The sequence below is a fragment of the Coregonus clupeaformis genome, chromosome 17, assembly GCF_020615455.1.
Source record: "Coregonus clupeaformis isolate EN_2021a chromosome 17, ASM2061545v1, whole genome shotgun sequence".
Taxonomy (NCBI): domain Eukaryota; kingdom Metazoa; phylum Chordata; class Actinopteri; order Salmoniformes; family Salmonidae; genus Coregonus; species Coregonus clupeaformis.
The window spans coordinates 37,879,823-37,890,590 of record NC_059208.1 but is presented as its reverse complement, the minus strand read 5'-3'; positions in this window follow the sequence as shown (position 1 = coordinate 37,890,590).

Sequence of the window (10,768 nt, the reverse complement as noted above, 5' to 3'; positions counted from 1 at the left end):
TCCAAGTGGGGTCACGACCCTTTGTGACAGGTGTGATGGTGGCATTTCCCCTGGGGATCCGCATACCTCGTGTATGCACTGCCTGGGTTTGAGCCACGCGGAGATGCCTGTTTTGTGTGGTGTTCTCAGCACGCCTGCGCCAGGTGCGATTGGAGGCCATGCGCGAGTGGGTCGGCCAGGCTCGGGCTCAGGCTGGGGACGAGCTCCCTCCCTCAGGAGTGGTGCACCAGCAAGCTGTTAGTCCCTCTACTGAGCCCAGTAGCCCTCCCAGGAAGCGTGGCCGGAGCCACCGCAGGCAGAGCCCATCTGCTGCCAGTCCTGGATGGGAGCAGGAGTCGGACCGCCTTGAACGGAAGGCGCATGCCCTGCGTCAGGAGGCTGATAGCTTCGGTGGCAACGACAGCTGTTCCCTGTTGGCCAGTGATAGGCTGTTCCTGGGGGACGATGCTGGCACTGTTCACCACTGTGAGTGGGGATACCAGGCTGACAGGCCATCAGACCGGGAGATTATAGGGTGGAACCCGCGACTGAAGCCGGGTAGCTGCCATGGTCCCCCCGGACCGGGAGATTATAGGGTGGAACCCGCGACTGAAGCCGGGACCCCCCAGAGTCTTTGATGTGGACTTGAAAGCCACATATGGGTCCCTCTGCTCTCTTACCAACGCGGCCATGCTGTTGCAGGCCTACATGCAGACTCTGTTGCCCCGGCTGCAGGAGGGCACAGAGGAGCTCCTCCGGGAAGCGATGGAGGTGTCTCGCCTGCTGTCCCTGCTCCAGAGGGATGTGGCCCGTGCCAACGGATGGGCCATGGCGCAGGTGGTTACCTCCCGGCGCCATCTCTGGCTGGCCCAATCCCGTCTGCCAGCTGCTCTCCAGAGCACATTTGCCACTAACCCCATTGCTGACGTTTGGCCCAGGGGTTGATGACACTCTGGAGCAGACCGATAAGGTTCGTAGGGACCGGGAGACCCTAAGACGGTTCATGCCGCCTCCTCAGGCCTCGGGTCCAAGGCAGACGGACCGTTGCCACCCACCTGCACCCGAACGACGGGGGGTCCCTCTCCTGCCCCATCGCCTCGTGCTGAGGGACGACAGCGGGGACGTGCCATAGAGACGTGCCTGGGGGACCCAGGCGCTCGGGGCACGTGAGGAGAGCCGGGCCCCGGCAGGACCCCTGACACACCCTTCCTCGGCCGCTTCTCCCGGACTCGAAGGGCAAAGTGGGAGGAGGGTGTGGAGTCCCCCTGGGTGTTGTCCACAATGCTCGAAGGATACCGACTCCAATTCCAGTGCCGGCCCCCGTCCTTCAGGGGCCTTCCTGTCACCACGGTGGCCGATGCTCTGGCTCACGATTGGCCAGGGCTGGAGCTTTACGCATTACCCCCTTTTCCCCTGATCCAGGCTGTGCTGGACAGGCCCAGGATGGCAGAGCATCGTCTGCTGCTGGTGGCCCCATACTGGCCCAGACGACCCTGGTTCAGCCTTCTCCTGTCCCTGTTGTCTGGGACACCTTGGCAACTGCCCCTGAGACCCGACCTGCTGTCTCAGGCTGGGGGAACTCTGTGGCATCCGAGAACGCACCGCCTCAGTCTGTGGGCTTGGCTGCTGAACGGCACCAATGGTCCATGTTAGAACTACAGGCTGGCGTAATGAACACCATGCAGAGTGCAAGGGCACCGGCTACAACCGCGGCATACCAGTTGCGCTGGCGGTTGTTCTGCTCTTGGTGCACTGATATTGAGGTTGTGCCGGAGTCATGCGGAGGGCAGTATGTCCTCCAATACCTGCAGTCTCGCTTGGATGAGGGCTTGGCAGCCTCTACACTGAGAGGGTATTTGGCCGCTATATCTGCCTGCCATGGGGGGTGGATGGACAGGCCAGTGGGGTGCCATCCCTTGGTCTCCAGTTTTATGAAGGGGGTTCGTCGTTTGCGTCCAGCTAGAATCCGCTCAATGGCGAGCTGGGATCTGGATGTGGTTTTGGCAGCTTTGGCAAAGCCGCCTTTTGAACCATTGGAGTCTGCCTCCCTGAAACACCTCTCTATGAAGGTGGTTTTCTTGGTAGCGATTACTTCCATGAAGAGGGGGGTGAGCTCCGTGCTTTTTCTGTAAGTTCTGAGTGCTACCGGATGTACCCCGGTGGGAGGAGTATATCTCTCCGCCCAACCCTTCATACCTCCCGAAGGTTCTGTCAGACAGGCATGTGAACATCCCTTTTATCCTGTCTGCTTAAGACCCCCGGCAGTGGCGGGGGAGTCTGGGTCTCCCTCCGGCATGCTGTGCCCTGTGCGGACACTGGCTGCCTATGTGGAGCGGACACGGTCAGTGAGAACAACAGACCAGCTCTTTGTCTGCTATGGTGAGAGAGTCCTGGGGGCTGGTCTATCAAAGCAGAGGCTCTCTCACTGGATCGTGGACACGGTTACGACAGCATACCGCCTGGCTGGCAGGCCAGTGCTGGGATCTGTGGTAGCACATTCAACACGAGGTGTGGCTGCGTCCTGGGCTCTACTGAGAGGAGTGCCCCTCGCTGATATCTGTGCTGCGGCCAGCTGGGCTTCCTCTTGCACCTTTGCTAGGTACTATCGGGTAAATGTGGCACCTTCCTCTGCGGTTGGTTCAGCGGTCCTGGGTGTCGCCTCCCCTTCCGGGGACTGTGCCGGAACCCCCCTTCCACATTGACGGCCCCTGCGTCTCAGTTCCGCGCTGGGACTTCGCCGCTGGCTGGCCAGGTCCCTCTAGCACCGACTAAATCTGGTACAGGTATACCAATATATTGGAGTGATCCAATATAGTGAAACATAACAAAGGTTACATATGTAACCACGGTTATGTGAGCTATATGGATCACTCCAATCCTCTACGGTGCTAGAGGCGCTTCAAAAATGATGTAGAGAACGTGTGTCGCGGCCATGGGGTCTATATATAGGGGCGGACCCCAGCCGTGACACAGGTGTACACATGAGTAAATCTGTAAATCCTCACCTCGGATGTATCCCTCCGCCGCGGAGTGATACCAATATATTGGAGTGATCCATATAGCTCACATAACCGTGGTTACATACTTAACAAATCGATCTGCTGAATGTTCCGGATGTAGCCAAGGCCTGGTCATCATACCAAAGTACAAGTATTGAATTATGTTTTGCTTGGTTACTATTCAGCTCACCCACAAAATCACATTTGCAACATAGTATTTCTATTTAAAATGGGCTTTACTAACAAAACAGGACAAGCTGGGGCATGAATAATAGAGCTCTGCTGAACAAAATAGCTGAATTACATTCATTTTAAAGTGAATACAAGGAATTAAATTACAAAAGCACAGGAAGAACTACAATGCCATGGATACTTCCCCATGCCATAGAGATGACACATCCAGTGGTGCAAGCAGGGGAAGCTCAGCAACAATAATCAGAGTACCAGCTAAAGCTTAAGCATCAGGCATGTATAGACATATAAGCATGTTAACATTTGGTCCTTTTTCAAGAATCTGCCCACAAAATGAATAAGTAATAGCCAGATTGGACATACAGTAAAATCATCCCATGGCATTAAAGAAAGATGCATACCATACAGTAAAATAAATCATCTCATGGCGTGTCAATAATGCATTACATTTTACATTTTAGTCATTTAGCAGACGCTCTTATCCAGAGCGACTTACAGTTAGTGAGTGCATACATTTTTCATACTGGCCCCCCGGGGAAACGAACCCACAACCCTGGCGTTGCAAGCGCCATGCTCTACCAACTGAGCTACAGGGGACCTCTAGCCAGACAAACCTAGCTTATAAAGTAAAGTCTTATGGCTTTAGATTCTCCTTAAGTAGGTACATAAAAGTGTTCTAACAATAATATTAAATTGCCCTTAAGTACAATCAATAGCTTAAACCTATCAGCAAATTAAGCTAATGCTAGCACATACAACAAAGGCCACATATTCCTTTAATCAAAGCATTAATTGGCACCTCTGACTCATTGTTTTTCATAGCAGTCCTGGGTTATATTCATTAGGGCACACAACTGAACACATTTTTAAAGCGCTTTGAAACAGAAAATGAAAATGAGCGTTTCTTATTGGACAAGACCTGGTAGTCCCTCCCAGTTTCAGTCTCTTTTCTTATATTTGGTGTCTAATGAATATACCCCTGTTGTGTCTGACAGCACAGCACCATACAGTAGGCTGCAGTAGCTCCTGGAGCTGGCAGAGGGTGCTGTGCAGTGTGGCGGCCAGTGTCAGCCTGGGTCTCCTCACAGCAGTTGAAGGCTGTTATGGAGAAGTGGACATGTTCGGACTGGGGGTTGTGGCACACAGCGTATCCGTCGGGAACGAGGGGTCCGAAACACATCACACTGTCCGTGTTTGCAGGCACCTAGTGTAGGGGGTTTAATGTAGTTCGAAGTGTGGGAGAAGAAGGAAGACAGGGTATTAAGTTACTTTCACATGTCGCAAAATATATATATTTTTATAGTTTTACTGACGATTTCTTTACTTTAAATTGGTATTCACAGTAGTTTCCTAAATGTGTGTCTTGCAGATTATCTGAAAATGGTAGACCATAAATGAGGTGTTGATAACCAATTTAAAAAATAAATTAGGAAATACTTTTTTATATATATTCACTGATAAAAAATATAAACACAACATGCAACAATTTCAAAGATTTTACTTAGTTACAGTTCATAGAAGGTAATCAGTAAACTGAAATACATTCATTAGGCCCTAATCTATGGAATAGTTATGCATCTGTTGATCACAGATAAGTAGGGGCGTGGATCAGAAAACCAGTCAGTATCTGGTGTGACCACCATTTGCCTCATGCAGCGCGACACATCTCCTTCGCATAGAGTTGACCAGGCTGTTGATTGTGGCCTGTGGAATGTTGTCCCACTCCTATTTAATGGCTGTGCGAAGTTGCTGGATACTGGCGGGAACTGGTACACGCTGTCGTACACGTCGATCCAGAGCATCCCAAACATGCTCAAAGGGTGACATATCTAGTGAGTATGCGGGCCATGGAAGAACTAGGACATTTTCAGCTTCTATAAAATGTGTACAGATCCTTGTGGCCGTGCATTATCATGCTGAAACATGAGGTGATGGCGGAAAATTAATGGCACGACAATGGGCCTCAGGATCTCGTCACGGTATCTCTTTGCATTCAAATTGCCATTGATAAAATGCAATTGTGTTCGCTGTCCGTAGCTTATGCCTGCCCACACCATAACCCCACCGCCACCATGGGGCACTCTGTTCACAAAGTTGACATCAGCAAACCACTCGGCCACACGACGCCATACACGTTGTCTGCCATCTGCCTGGTACAGTTGAAATTCGGGATGAATCCATGAAGAGCACACTTCTCCAGCGTGCCAGTGGCCATCGAAGGTGAGCATTTGCCCACTGAAGTTGGTTATGACGCCGTACTACAGTCAGGTCAAGACCCTGGTGAGGACGACGAGAACACAGATGAGCTTCCCTGAGACTGTTTCTGACAGTTTGTGCAGAAATTCTTCGGTTGTGCAAACCCACAGTTTCATCGGCTGTCTGGGTGACTGGTCTCAGATGATCCCGAAGGTGAAGGAGCCGGATGTGGAGGTCCTGGGCTGGCGTGGTTACACGTGGTCTGCGGTTTTGAGGCCGGTTGGACGTACTGCCAAATTCTCTAAAACGACATTGGAGGTGGCTTATGGTAGAGAAATTAACATTTCATTCTCTGGCAACAGCTCTTGTGGACATCCCTGCAGTCAGCATGCCAATTGCATGCTCCCTCAAAACTTGAGACATCTGTGGCATTGTGTTGTGTGACAAAACTGCACATTTTAGAGTGGCCTTTTATTGTCCCCTGGCACAAGGTGCACCTGTGTAATGACCATGCTGTTTAATCAGCTTCTTGATATGCCACACCTGTCAAGTGGATGGATTATCTTTGCAAAGGAGAAATGCTCACTAACAGGGATGTCAAAAAATTTTTGCACAAAATGTTTGAGAAATAAGCTTTTTGTGCGTATGGAAAATGTATTTCAGCTCAAACATGGGGACCAACACTTTACATGTTGCGTTTCTATTTTTGTTTAGTGTATTTGCAGATCCAAAACCTTGTAAGCAAAATGTTTAGCAACTTTATAACTCAGTCCCACTCCAGTACTGTGGACACTTCTGATACAAGGGCTCAATCACAAAGCTAAGATCGCTTCTATCTATTCCATTATTTGCTCTATGCAATCTGCACCCATTGTGAAAATCAAACACAATGGGAACAATACCTAGATTGTACACTGTCATATGAGGAATGGAGTCAAATTCTGTAAAAAATACACTCTTCCTCTAGCTGTGCTAGACAGTCTCATTTAACTTAAACTAGTACATCGTATGCCAGGCAAGGTTATTATAGTTTTGTGATTTTCTATTTAAAACATTTTTAGATTTTTATTTGAAATTTAGTTTCAGTTAGTTCAGACTTGATTTACTAGTTTTTATTCAGTTTGATAAAAACATTTCTATTTCGTTTTTATATTATTTAGTTTCTGTTTTAGTGTTAGGGACAGAAAGTATTATGCATGGGAGGCTAGGAGCCATTTAGACACTGAGTGTACAAAACATTAGGAACACCTGCTCTTTCCATGACAGACTGACCAGGTGAATCCAGGTGAACGCTATGATCCCTTATTGATGTCACCTGTTAAATCCACTTCAATCAGTGTAGATGAAGGGGAGGCGACAGGTTAAAGAAGGATTTTAAAGCTTTGAGACAAGGATTGTGTATGTGTGCCATTCAGACGGTGAATGGTCAAGACAAAATATTTAATTGCCTTTGAACAGGGTATGATAGTAGGTGCCAGGCGCACCGGTTTGAGTGCGTCAAGAACTGCAACGCTGCTGGGTTTTTCATGCTCAACAGTTTCCTGTGTGTATCAAGAATGGTCCAATACCCAAAGGACATCCAGACAACTTTTTTTTTGTGTGTTTTTTTTGTTGTCATTTAGCAGACGCTCTTACCCAGAGCAACTTACAGTTAGTGAGTGCATACATCCTTTTTTTTCTTCATACTTGACACAACTGTGGGAAGCATTGGAGTCAACATGGGCCAGCATCCCTGTGGAATGCTTTCGACACCTTGTAGACTCTGTGTAATCAGGTTAGTTACAACTGGGGTTTAATTGAAAACCTACAGGAAGGTAGCTCTCCAGGAACAGGGTTGGAGAGCCCTGTCGTATGCACTGAACCAAGTATAGACTATCTAAGATGTACCCTGCTTGGACCCCACCTGTGACCTCTACAAGGGCGGAAAATCCACTTTACTGCACATATTCTGGTCGTGTCCCATGATCAAACCATACTGGTTGTATACAGTAATCCCTCGTTTATCGCGGGGGTTACGTTCCGAAAATGACCCGCGATAAGTGAAATCCGCGAAATAGAAAACTTTTTTTTTTTACAATTAGCAACTATTACATGTATACAAATACAGTGACTCACGTGTAGGCCGTTTCACTGCTCTTCAGACTGGGCCGCTGCATCCTGACTGCGCTCTGCAGTGTTCTCTTCTTCTGAAGCCCGCGGTGCAGGTGTGTTTGTTCGGGAGAAGAACATAGTGATAGGCAGCTGTTGTCGCTCTTTTTTCTTCTTTGCAAAAAGATCCTTGTACACCGACATGCCACCATCGATTACGTTGGAGAACTGTAACGAACGGCTCATCAAAGGGTCGAAATTACAAGATAATTTGGCCAACTTAATGTAAATTTGCCAAGCTGTTTTATGTACGTACACATAACTGCACGAGACGACAAAATGATAGCACAATTCGTAGCATGTTTTGATACAAGAAGCGGGAGTGAGTTTTTAGCGAATCAGAATGCAGAGCACAATGCACCAAAAAAAAAAAAATGCATTATGAAAATCCGCGAAATAGCGAATCCGCGATAAGTGAACCGCGAAGTGGCGAGGGATCACTGTATACTGTATTTCACTCTGTCAAATGTTTCTGGGATGACTATCGAACCCTGCCTCCTAGTGGCCCTCTGGCTTAACTCCAGGCCTCGACAAGGTTATTCATGGGAAACTCAACATAGAGTGCATTCGGAAATTGATTTAAATAAAATGTTTTCCTCATAAATCGACACACAATACCCCATAATGACAAAGCGAAAAACAGGTTATTAAAAATAAAAAACAGAAATACCTTATTTACATAAGTATTCAGACCCTTTGCTATGAGACTCGAAATTGAACTCGGGTACATCCTGTTTCCATTGATAATCCTTGAGATGTTTCTACAAGTTGATTGGAGTCCACCTGTGGTAAATTAAATTGATTGGACATGATTTGGAAAGGCACAAACTTGTCTATATAAGGTCCCACAGTTGACAGTGCATGTCAGAGCAAATACCAAGCCACGAGGTCGAAGGAATTGTCAGTAAACCTCCGAGACAGTATTGTGTCGAGGCACAGATCTGGGGAAAGGTACCAAAAATTTCTGCAGCATTGAAGGTCCCCAAGAACACAGTGGCCTCCATCACTCTTAAGTGGAAGAAGTTTGGAACCACCAAGACTCTTCCTAGAGCTGGCCGCCCAACCAAACTGAGCAATCGGGGGAGAAGGGCCTTGGTCAGGGAGGTGACCAAGAACCCGATGGTCACTCTGACAGAGCTCCAGAGTTCCTCTGTGGAGATGGGAGAACCTTCCAGAAGATCAACCATCTCTCCAGTACTGCACCAATCAGGCCTTTATGGTAGAGTGGCCAGACGGAAGCCACTCCTCAGTAAAAGGCCTGTGACAGCCTGCTTGGAGTTTGCCAAAAGGCACCTAAAGGACTCTCAGACCATGAGAAACAAGATTCTCTGGTCTGATGAAACCAAGATTGAACTCTTTGGCCTGAATGCAAAGCGTCAAGTCTGGAGGAAACCTGGCACCATCCCTATGGTGAAGCATGGTGGTGGCAGCATCATGCCGTGGGGATGTTTTTCAGCGGCAGGTACTGGGAGACTAGTCAGGATCGAGGGAAAGATGAACGGAGCAAAGTACAGAGAGATCCTTGATGAAAAGCTGCTCAGGACCTCAGACTATGGCGAAGGTTCACCTTCCAACAGGACAACGACCCTAAGCACACAGCCAAGACAACGCAGGAGTGGCTTCGGGACAAGTCTCTGAATGTCCTTGAGTGGGCCCAGCCAGAGCCCGGATTTGAACCCGATCTAATATCTTTGGAGAGACCTGAAAATAGCTGTGCAGCGACGCTCCCCATCCAACTTGACAGCGCTTGAGAGGATCTGCAGAGAAGAATGGGAGAAACTCTCCAAATACAGGTGTGCCAAGCTTGTAGCATCATACCCAAGAAGACTCAAGGCTGTAATTGCTGCCAAAGGTGCTTCAACAAAGTACTGAGTTAGATTTTTTTATCAATTTGAAAAACTTTCTGCAAACCTGTTTTTGTTTTGTCATTATGGGGTATAGTGTGTAGATTGATGAGGAAATAATCCAATTGAATCCATTTTAGAATAAGGCTGTAACGTATCAAAATGTGGAAGAAGTCAAGGGGTATGAATACTTTCCGAATGCACTGTATTTCATAAAAATCTGGAAACACTGAACAGTTACTTTAAAGTCTGTATTTCATCATGGCAACACTACAGAAACTCATTTTGTTTTCTGTTTCTTTTGTATTGCTTATTATTATTCCTTTCTAAAAATCTAGTAGGTAATGTGCTGGACATTGGCCTTGTTTGGCTGGGCTACCTGGCCCTCTTCCGGGGGACCCATCCCCTTGCGGCTCTCTGCTCCGGCCCTGACCCAATGCACCTGACAACCAACAGCTATACAAGGATACATATTAATTGTCTGCCTGGGGTTGGGAGCCGGCTTGGGGGCTTCTGCCATTTGTAGGTAAAAATGCTTGATTTTGCTGCGGCAATTCCAACATTTTACATGGCAATATGCAATGATTTTCTCCAATCTTTCGCGAAAATGCACTGTTTAGGGAAAATGTTTATTGAAGTGTGGTTTGATTGAACCATATAATGCGGTAAAGTTGCAGTGATTGGATTAAATTGCGAGTCCACTTTTTGTACTGTGGCGATGGGTCAGTTTTTTTGTGATAATATTAAGATGATTTGACTGTTTTATGCGGAAATAGTGCGGTGATTGGTCAAATTTGCTCTCGCATACTATGTGGGGCATTGTTGATTTTGCTACAAATTTTCTAATCACGGAATCCTGGAGGGACTGTACAAGGACAACAAATACCTGACGTAAACATGTTTATCTGGCTAGATCGATGGCACTGTGTTGACTTTGATAAGCTACAAGTGAGCACAAAAAGATAATACTAAACTACATGTAAATGGAGAGGGACACATTAGACACAATATAACATTGCATTATCTGACACACACCTTCAGATTACATAATTATTTTCTGTCATTGCAATACTGTCAACCTCCACTGGAGTTGTACTTTACGTGTCCAGTTCTCAGTTTCCAGTGGGTGGCCAGCCTATAAGCAGTGTCCATGAACAGTCTGGGCACGCTCAGTCCCTCCTCAATGGCCTGAAGTTTCAAGCCCAGCAGGTGGCGGTCGATGGATTGTCCTTTGAACGCCTGATTAGAAAGGTAGTTAGGTGACAGAAAAGTGACACCTAAATACTGAGTATGGCAGCAGAAGCATTTAGTTACCTGATCAGTAAGAGTGACGTAGGTCTCTACGGCCTTTCTGAGTAATTCCAGCTTTGAACAAACACTTTTTTTCATTGCAAAGGCGCTGGGGCGAAA